This window comes from Lutjanus erythropterus, chromosome 24, assembly GCF_056507025.1.
Source record: "Lutjanus erythropterus isolate fLutEry1 chromosome 24, fLutEry1.hap2, whole genome shotgun sequence".
NCBI classification, from domain to species: domain Eukaryota; kingdom Metazoa; phylum Chordata; class Actinopteri; order Lutjaniformes; family Lutjanidae; genus Lutjanus; species Lutjanus erythropterus.
In genome coordinates, this window is record NC_139340.1 from 734310 (window position 1) to 743250 (window position 8941).

Sequence of the window (8941 nt, forward strand, 5' to 3'; positions counted from 1 at the left end):
ATCACAAGCGGTTCCTACAGTAGACCCCTGGAGTGTTGTTTTTTTTTTTTTTTTCTTGTGCTGAATGTAATTTCCTTCTTTTCTTCTCCTCACTTTTTTTCCTTTAAGGAGAGGGCTGAAAAACATTGAAATGTGTTGACAATAGGCCTGCAATTTTTCGAGCTACAGAGGGCACACACACCCACACACACACACACACACACACACATAACAACAACAACAAAATATATTAATATAAAAAGCAACATTTGGAAACTGCACAGAATTAAAACAATAAAAAGGATAACATACCAATATGTAATATTCATCATAAATATCCGAGGCAGTCCTCTTTTTCATGTGGGTATTGACCCGTCCTGTAATATGTTCAGACTTAACAGCAACCCAGGCATTGCTTTAACTTACTCTACTTTAACAAACATTAACATAAAGCTATAAAAGAAAAGACTTTTTCAGCTGATGTTAGTTGTAATGCTAGCATAAATGCTAAAAGAGCTAACTGGACAACATTCCTTCTCCAGGCAAGGTAACATTACTTCTCCTGACGACCACCGGCTCTACCACCTAATGAAGTGTAATTAACATGATAACCTCAAACATCTTAGACAAAAGCCATTAACAAATTAAAAAATAAAGAAATCAACTATATATCTTAATCTTACCTAGCAGAGAGGGGGCTGGGAATAATCTGTCTATTTCCCGCAGGTCGGTAGGCACTGAATAAATTATCACCCCCTGCTGGTACTGCACCTTCAAGGAGGCATGTAGAGGTCCAGGGGTTGGTGTTGACAGGTGTATGTCAGCGGCGGTGGGCCTTTCCCTGCCAGAGGGGTATCTCTCCCAGGGTCAACTCATCTCCCAGGTTAGGGTCATCTCTCCCATGCTGCCCGGCGGAAAAGGCTGTAAAACATTGAAATGTGTAATGATCCAGATTGGATATCAGTAGTGGTTCCTACCATATGTAACAGAGTCAAAAATGCACTTAATTATTATTTCCAAATTGTGAATCTGAAATCTGTTGTTTAATAATTTTGAGTGTTTGTGAATTTTATCTCTATGAGTTATTTTTATTTACCAGCTCGTCAGAATGCCCATTTGATCCTCCAATCACGTACAGCTGACCCATAAGCACCGCCATCTGGAATCGAGCCCTTGGTGTCTGCATGGGAGTGGTGAAGGTCCAGCAGTCTTCTTTGGGGTCGTAACACTCCACAGTCCTCAGACGCTTCTCTCCCCTCAGGTGTAGCTGTCATCCCAACACTTGTAGACAGCAACAGTCATGTCATTCCAGTCCAGGCTGTGAATTTCTCCCAGGAGGATGTGTGGCTCTGCCCAAGGACCAGGTTAGGCACCATTTCTACTGTTGAGTGTGTTGAAAGTGACCAGGCCTGTGAAGTTAAGTTCCATCGTGTCTCTGCAGATGTTGAACAGGTCTCTGTTGACACAAAGGACAACCAGTTCGACAGCAAAGTGCAATCTGTCTTGAACAAACTGGACATAGGTGGGACTGAAGATGAATGTACTGCCCTGTGTGCATTACTGGCCAGGTACACTTTAAAGGAAGAAGAAACACAATAGAGGCGAATTATTTCAAGTAAAATCCAGTTCCTAAAGCGAATTGCAAAGAAAGTAGTTGATCAACCACACACTGACCATACTATACTTTATAACAGAGAAACTAAGGGGCAGCAGTGCAGATGGGAGAGTCCAGAAGACTTAAAAAGTGTTTTATGCCTTCTGCGGGGGTCAATAAATGCCAGAAAACTACCCACAAGCTGTCTTCTGTTACACAGTCCAGTATGTATGAAAATACACAATAAACACGGCAAGGTCTGTTCCAGCTATCACACGTGCTCCGCTCTCTGTTCTACACCATTTTCTCATCTGTCTCCCTCTTCTTCAACCCCCTTACTTCTACGTCGTGATAAGAGAAACACTTTATGCAGTGCTCAATAAAGTATTAAATCCTTTTGGACACCCACACTTGATGAAAGAGACACCTCGTTGTGATGAAGCTCTCGGTTTAACAGGCGGTTTACAACCCAGTCAACTCTAACCCTAACCTAACCCTATGGTCATAAATGTTGGGTCATGACCAACAGCGCGAGATCTTGGATAGAAGCAACAGAAACAAGTTTCCAATGCAGGGTGAGCACTGCATAAAGTGTTTCTCTTATCATGACTTCTCTTATCTTATGCGAGAAGTAAGGGGGTGAAAACCAGTATCAAGCAGTGGAGGTCACATTTTCACCTTAATCCATCTAGTTCCACTGTACTAGAGGCACAGCTCAACTGTAACCAACTTCAAGTCTACGGGGCCAAAATTTGTCATTTATTTCAGTACAAAAACCCACCAGACTTTACAGCCAAAGATAATCTGATGCTATGGAAGGTTCTCGTTAAAAAATGGAGCGGAAACCTTTATTCACTGTTCCTGAATTCCCTCTTTGTTAGGATAATTTGCTCGGTGGCAAGATATCTCCAGGTTAGCCTTGGTTGGTCTTGCTGATTTAGGGTGTTGTCTTCAGTTCAATTCAAATGCACCGAGTGAGAGAGAAAGGTAGCCTATCTGCATGTGTTTGTAAAAAAAAAAAAAAAATCACTTCCTAAATCCACATCACAGTTCAAGCTTGGTCCCTCTTTTAATAAATAAGACATTCTTACCTTGAATAACAATGTCATAAAGGCTCTTCATCCTCTCCAGACATGTGGTTGAGGTTTCTGAGAGCTGGCAACGGGGTGCCAAAACCGCTGAAACCCAAGAATCAGGTTTCCTCCCAGGCTTGGAGATAAACAAAACAGCCCTTACTCCAAGGTCGAGCTACAGAGGGCACACACACACACACACACACACACACACACACACATAACAACAACAACAAAATATATTAATATAAAAAGCAACATTTGGAAACTGCACAGAATTAAAACAATAAAAAGGATAACATACCAATATGTAATATTCATCATAAATATCCGAGGCAGTCCTCTTTTTCATGTGGGTATTGACCCGTCCTGTAATATGTTCAGACTTAACAGCAACCCAGGCATTGCTTTAACTTACTCTACTTTAACAAACATTAACATAAAGCTATAAAAGAAAAGACTTTTTCAGCTGACGTTAGTTGTAATGCTAGCATAAATGCTAAAAGAGCTAACTGGACAACATTCCTTCTCCAGGCAAGGTAACATTACTTCTCCTGACGACCACCGGCTCTACCACCTAATGAAGTGTAATTAACATGATAACCTCAAACATCTTAGACAAAAGCCATTAACAAAAAAATAAAGAAATCAGCTATATATCTTGCCTTCAACGTACTCCACCTTGGTGCAGCCTAGATCCAGCAGCCTCACTGCAGACACACGCATCTCCTCGTTTACTTCCACTTCCACCCTGTCCCCGCCACAGTAAAATGTCTTGCTGTGGTCCGTGAACATAATCTGGAAGGTGCTTCTCTTTCCTTGACAACCTACTCTAGCCCTGCCCTGATCCTTTCCCTTTTGCTAACCTTCCCCACCTGCTTGCCTAACCCACAGATTGAGATGCCTCTGAAGGTTGTAGTAAATATTTCTGTTAACTTAAAAAAAAAAATAGATAAAGATAAAGGCTGTCTGAATTGATGCACTCACATCTTACACATTAAAGTCCAATACATCAGATGCATGAGTGACTCTTTACACTCTAATGACACTGACTGACAACAGTTACTACCAAGTATATGTTTAATACCTAGCTGTCTGTGGGTTTCATAGGCCACGTAATGCTGTCTGAGAAAATGATGATGAATGAATTTATTTACAGTTTATAACATTAAAGATATAAATATACAATATATAAATATATGACATAATACATTTATCATTAATTATTATAAGGCACCCAAAAGGCTTTCTCTTCCAACTCCCCAAGGTTTCCTCGTTATTATAGTGAACAGCATCTCTTTTCTGGTGTATAATAATTTTTATAATGTATAATCTGGAAAACCACATCCAGTGGTTCCCCTGATCAACAGCTGGATGTGGTCTTTATGGAGCATAGGCTGATGTAGCAAGCTTGTCCTCATTGTTGTCCCAGTCCCAGGCCTCTACGATGACCGTGAATAGAAACTATCACTATCTTGCTAGCATCATCGACTTTATATTGATAATACCGCCCGTACTGTGCCTCCTTCAAGCTCAGGTCCTCTACCAGAGGCCTGGGAGGTTGAGGGTTCTGCGCAGGATCTTAGCTGTGTACATGTATATACATTATACATTATACATTCAACTCAAATTTCACTGTAATTCCCACACTCTAGTAATCACCAATACTGCAAGATTACTACAAATACTTCATTGTTTTTAAGCATTCTGCATCTCCTTGCCAATGTTGTAGCTCAGGATCTTGTTCCAATTGATCTTGGTGCGTGTCACAGGAAGCTGGCGGCGTAAGGCTTTGAAGGTAGTGTCCGACATGGGCTGGTAATTCTCGTTGATGGCTGTCTGATAGTCGTTCTCTGCAGCCTCCATGATCTTAAACTCCTTAGCCGTTGAAGCCTCATTAGAAATTGACATGGACTCCTGGACCTCTTTGTGGCTCACCAGCTGAACGTTGCCATCGTGAACGTTTGGTTGAAACTGATAGCACTCAATGCACAAGAAGATGTCTGTCGATAGTTTTCCCATAAATGGTACAGACTCCACTGGGATAGTGCTCCTTGATGTACGCCCGGGTAGAAGAGTCCACAGCACTCCTCCAGCCCTCCAGGGAGCCGTTGACATCATGGGGCTGAGGGTCATCACAGTTGCCAAAATGGAATGTAGAGTACAGGTAGAGTCCTATTCAGGAGCAAAATTTTGCCATGCCCTGCACATTTTGAAAAACACAGACATAGAGAACAGGTCAAATGGCAAATGGAGACAATCTTCAAAGTGGCCACAGAAAACTTTCCAAAAGCTTTGATAGTTATACCGCTGATCAACTTCTCAAAATATTTACCAGCTGCAGACAAAAACTGATATAAACACAATAATAAAAAAACTTCCCACACCTTACAAAATTATCAGAAGCAAGTTTTCAAACCGTACATGGCAATGTACACTGGTCTCCAAGAATGGCAGAACGAATATTATCTCACTGGAGAACAGGTCTTGAATTAAAATAGCTAGATTAATACTCAGATACTTGAACTTGTAATAATTTTTGCTTATATAATGAATACAGGGTTTTCTTAGTTTTGGTCTCAATTTCAGTCAATTTCATGAAACTTTTCACATTACAAGCACAATGAATGAAGGGAGCAGGCCACAGTGTGTGTTTTATCTCATGTTTTGTCATTTTTTAGCAGATTTGGCATCGATATTGCCATGGGCCCTGTCTCTTGTTTTTTTTTTTGAAGGGCGGACAGGCCGGCGCCACATATACTTGAAGGTAAAGGCTGAAAAACATTGAAATGTGTAATGATCCGGATTGGATATCACAAGCGGTTCCTACAGTAGACCCCTGGAGTGTTGTTTTTTTTTTTTTTTTTGTGCTGAATGTAATTTCCTTCTTTTCTTCTCTTCACTTTTTTTCCTTTAAGGAGAGGGCTGAAAAACATTGAAATGTGTTGACAATAGGCCTGCAATTTTTCGAGCTACAGAGGGCACACACACCCACACACACACACACACACACATAACAACAACAACAAAATATATTAATATAAAAAGCAACATTTGGAAACTGCACAGAATTAAAACAATAAAAAGGATAACATACCAATATGTAATATTCATAAATATCCGAGGCAGTCCTCTTTTTCATGTGGGTATTGACCCGTCCTGTAATATGTTCAGACTTAACAGCAACCCAGGCATTGCTTTAACTTACTCTACTTTAACAAACATTAACATAAAGCTATAAAAGAAAAGACTTTTTCAGCTGATGTTAGTTGTAATGCTAGCATAAATGCTAAAAGAGCTAACTGGACAACATTCCTTCTCCAGGCAAGGTAACATTACTTCTCCTGACGACCACTGGCTCTACCACCTAATGAAGTGTAATTAACATGATAACCTCAAACATCTTACACTGTAAACCTGAATAAGTTCACAGAACTCAAAAATTATTTTGTAACAGATTACACAAAAATATTTTAGTGATGTTTTTAAATGTTTTAAGTTTACATAAAATAAAAATTACATTTGCAGTTGCCTTAAATTATCTCAATGTTATCTTATAAATATTGATATCCCACAACCTATAATTAGAGAGTAATTCACTCAAATTTTTTTAATACTTTTCAACTCATACAATGTGGGAAATAGACTCAAAATTTTCAATATTCTTCAACTCATAATCTGGGGTAAATGCACTCAAAATTAATTCTAAACTGAAATACTGATGCTGGCCCACTACACAATTATAATCAGCTAATAATTTTAGAAAACATGAAGGCAACACCACAGTGACAATTTAACAACTTTTTTTTATTCAACACAATGTGCTTTTTAAAAGGGACGAGTCAAAAGAGCTCAGTCAAAACAAAGTGCTTGTCATAAATTAAAACAAAAGGAAAAGGAAATGACTCCAGCAAAACAAGATGTGTTTTAAAGTACAGTAAGTGTTAATAGTTCCATATTCTGATAGTGATCATTGCTACAGACAGTAGATTCAGTATTTTGGGTCTCCATCTCAAATTATTCAGTAAACATTATGATAAAAACCTCACAAAGCATTCAGGATAAAAAACAATCCATCCTCAACAGCAATGACAACTACTAGAATGTGGAGCCATTTAACACTGTTTAAAAACATTTTGGCACTTACTGTACCTTGAAGGCTGCAACTCACTATTTTATAATAAAACATTCAAATAAAGCACTGGCTTTGGGCCGTACATCAACTGGCAACATCAAGGTAGGCATTAGACAACAGAACATTAAACATGTATAGTGCATGAATTGAACACAATTTTCCACAAGTTATTCAGTGCATAAACTTGGGCTGGGCAATATGCAAATGTTGTGATATTTATGTATTAACAATCAATGTATTAAATCTGAGGTAGAAGAGGCAAACAGTGCTACATTCAGTATCGTTATTTAGGCTTTGTACTGAGTAGAAATCTGAGGTAAAATGGAAACAGTGTCACATCTTAAAACTGAGGTAGAAGAGGAAAATGATTACATTTGTAAAGATGGGAAAAATAAACAAAAGACTTCCTCAATACTCAGCTCAACAAACAGCCCATTCTGAGTGATTCGCTCATTGAACAAATCATTCTTCAGCGTCAGTAGACGCCCTTTCAGTGGTTTGTTGTCCTCAAGACACATGACAACTTTTTGGATAAATGTGAATGTAAGCTCGAGATTCTTTGGGTACTGTAGGTCTAGTGCATAGATGTACCCAAAGAGCAGGAGAAATGAGTCAGCTAGATTTGTGGGACCACTCACAAGTATTTCATCCTCCACGACAATACAGATGCTCTCAGGGCTGAAGAGGGCCGCGTCAGTAGTGTCATCCGAGACGACTGTCAGGAGAGCCACCGGAGTGTCTGTGAGGTCTGGACCATCTGCTGACTACAAAACACAAATAATACAAGAATGAGTTCAGCCCCTCAAGGATACAAATCATGCTAATGTCGTCTAGAAGTGATATTACGGTCATTTAGCACTTTGCACTAAGACTGCAACTAAGCTACATGTAAACTTTTTTCTTTACATATGCTATATATATATATATATATATATATTAGTTTGGCCATATATTAGTTTCACACCTACCTGTTAACATACTTTTTGTTTAGTGGAATGCTTTATACTTACCTTTTCATTTATATAATATTTACATTTTGTTACAGTTTGCAGAATAACAACTCAAGTAAACTTCATAAACAGGTCCTGGTTCTCCTAGAGTTATTTGAGTGATGCCATATGTTTAAGCTGACTGAATAGCTAGGCAAAGGGATTGATAGTGAGGCCAGTACACTTACATTACAGGTCCTGAAGAACTTGGAGGCATCTTCACGCAGGTACACAGGAAGCGCACGAAGGACAAGGGCCCGTCTCATATGTACATCACGTTGTTCCTAGATGGACAAAAAATATCCATTACAGTAATTTTATACTATGGCTTCTTACAGTTGTCTGTAAATAACCTGTTATTAATCTGTTTCTGAATGATGCAAAGTTAAAAATTCACCTGAAGGTCATAAATCCTCATGAGCTTGCCTAGCTCCTCCGCTATCTTGCCAGTCTTGGTGGCCTTCTCTCTGAACAAGGTGATGAGTTTAGGTGTGTGTCTATCCAGCTCCTTGTAGAATTGATTGCGCAGGTTAACGTTGTTGATTCGGTGGAACTCCTGTAGCACCTGTATATGGACAGAATTACACAGAAATGTACAAAAATGAATTAGGAACAGAATTATGAATTCATTTTAATAAGTTTTCAGTTGGCAGGTAGCAGAACCAAGGGAAATTCGATTAGGGATGGGTCAGAACCAAGGTCAAAATAGAAAGATAATTGTCATTGTCAACAGTCATTTAAATATTGGAAAAAATCAAAAGAGACATGTTCAAAGTGGGCATGCTAAAGAGTCATGATGATTAATTGCTCTCAACAGGGACAGTAAACAGTAAAATAATTTAAATAATCAAACAGTAAAATAGTTAAGTGAATTCGATTCACATCACTAAATTCTATATACATGACCATTTATGGACATGTATAGTTCTTTCCCTATCAGTGGTTACACATGTATAAATCAACTGGTGTTATCAACCCAACAGGAAGGTAGGGGAGAGCATGTATATTGATGACTACATGCCATGCCATGCCATCAAAAGAACAGCATCTTGTTTTATTTTTTTTTACCTGTGACTCCATAAGTAGGGCTGGCCATCTGTCCACGACATCTCTCACCCGTGGAGCTACAAGAGCTCCAACAATTTCTTGCCGACGAAGGGCATAGGTCGTG

General features: G+C 39.1%; 1 long non-coding RNA gene and 1 pseudogene across 1 annotated transcript; both read right to left on the minus strand.

The window, feature by feature from the left end:
- Positions 1-4339: 4339 nt before the first annotated feature.
- On the minus strand, positions 4340-5072 carry LOC146304453 (F-actin-capping protein subunit alpha-2 pseudogene; annotated as a pseudogene).
- Positions 5073-6432: 1360 nt separating this feature from the next.
- Positions 6433-8638, minus strand: LOC146304454 (uncharacterized). The gene is made up of 3 exons (XR_014769286.1): positions 8168-8638; positions 7959-8054; positions 6433-7545 (listed from the first exon to the last, which is right to left on the minus strand). It is a non-coding gene; the product is annotated as an uncharacterized LOC146304454 (long non-coding RNA).
- Between the last annotated feature and the right edge of the window lie 303 nt (positions 8639-8941).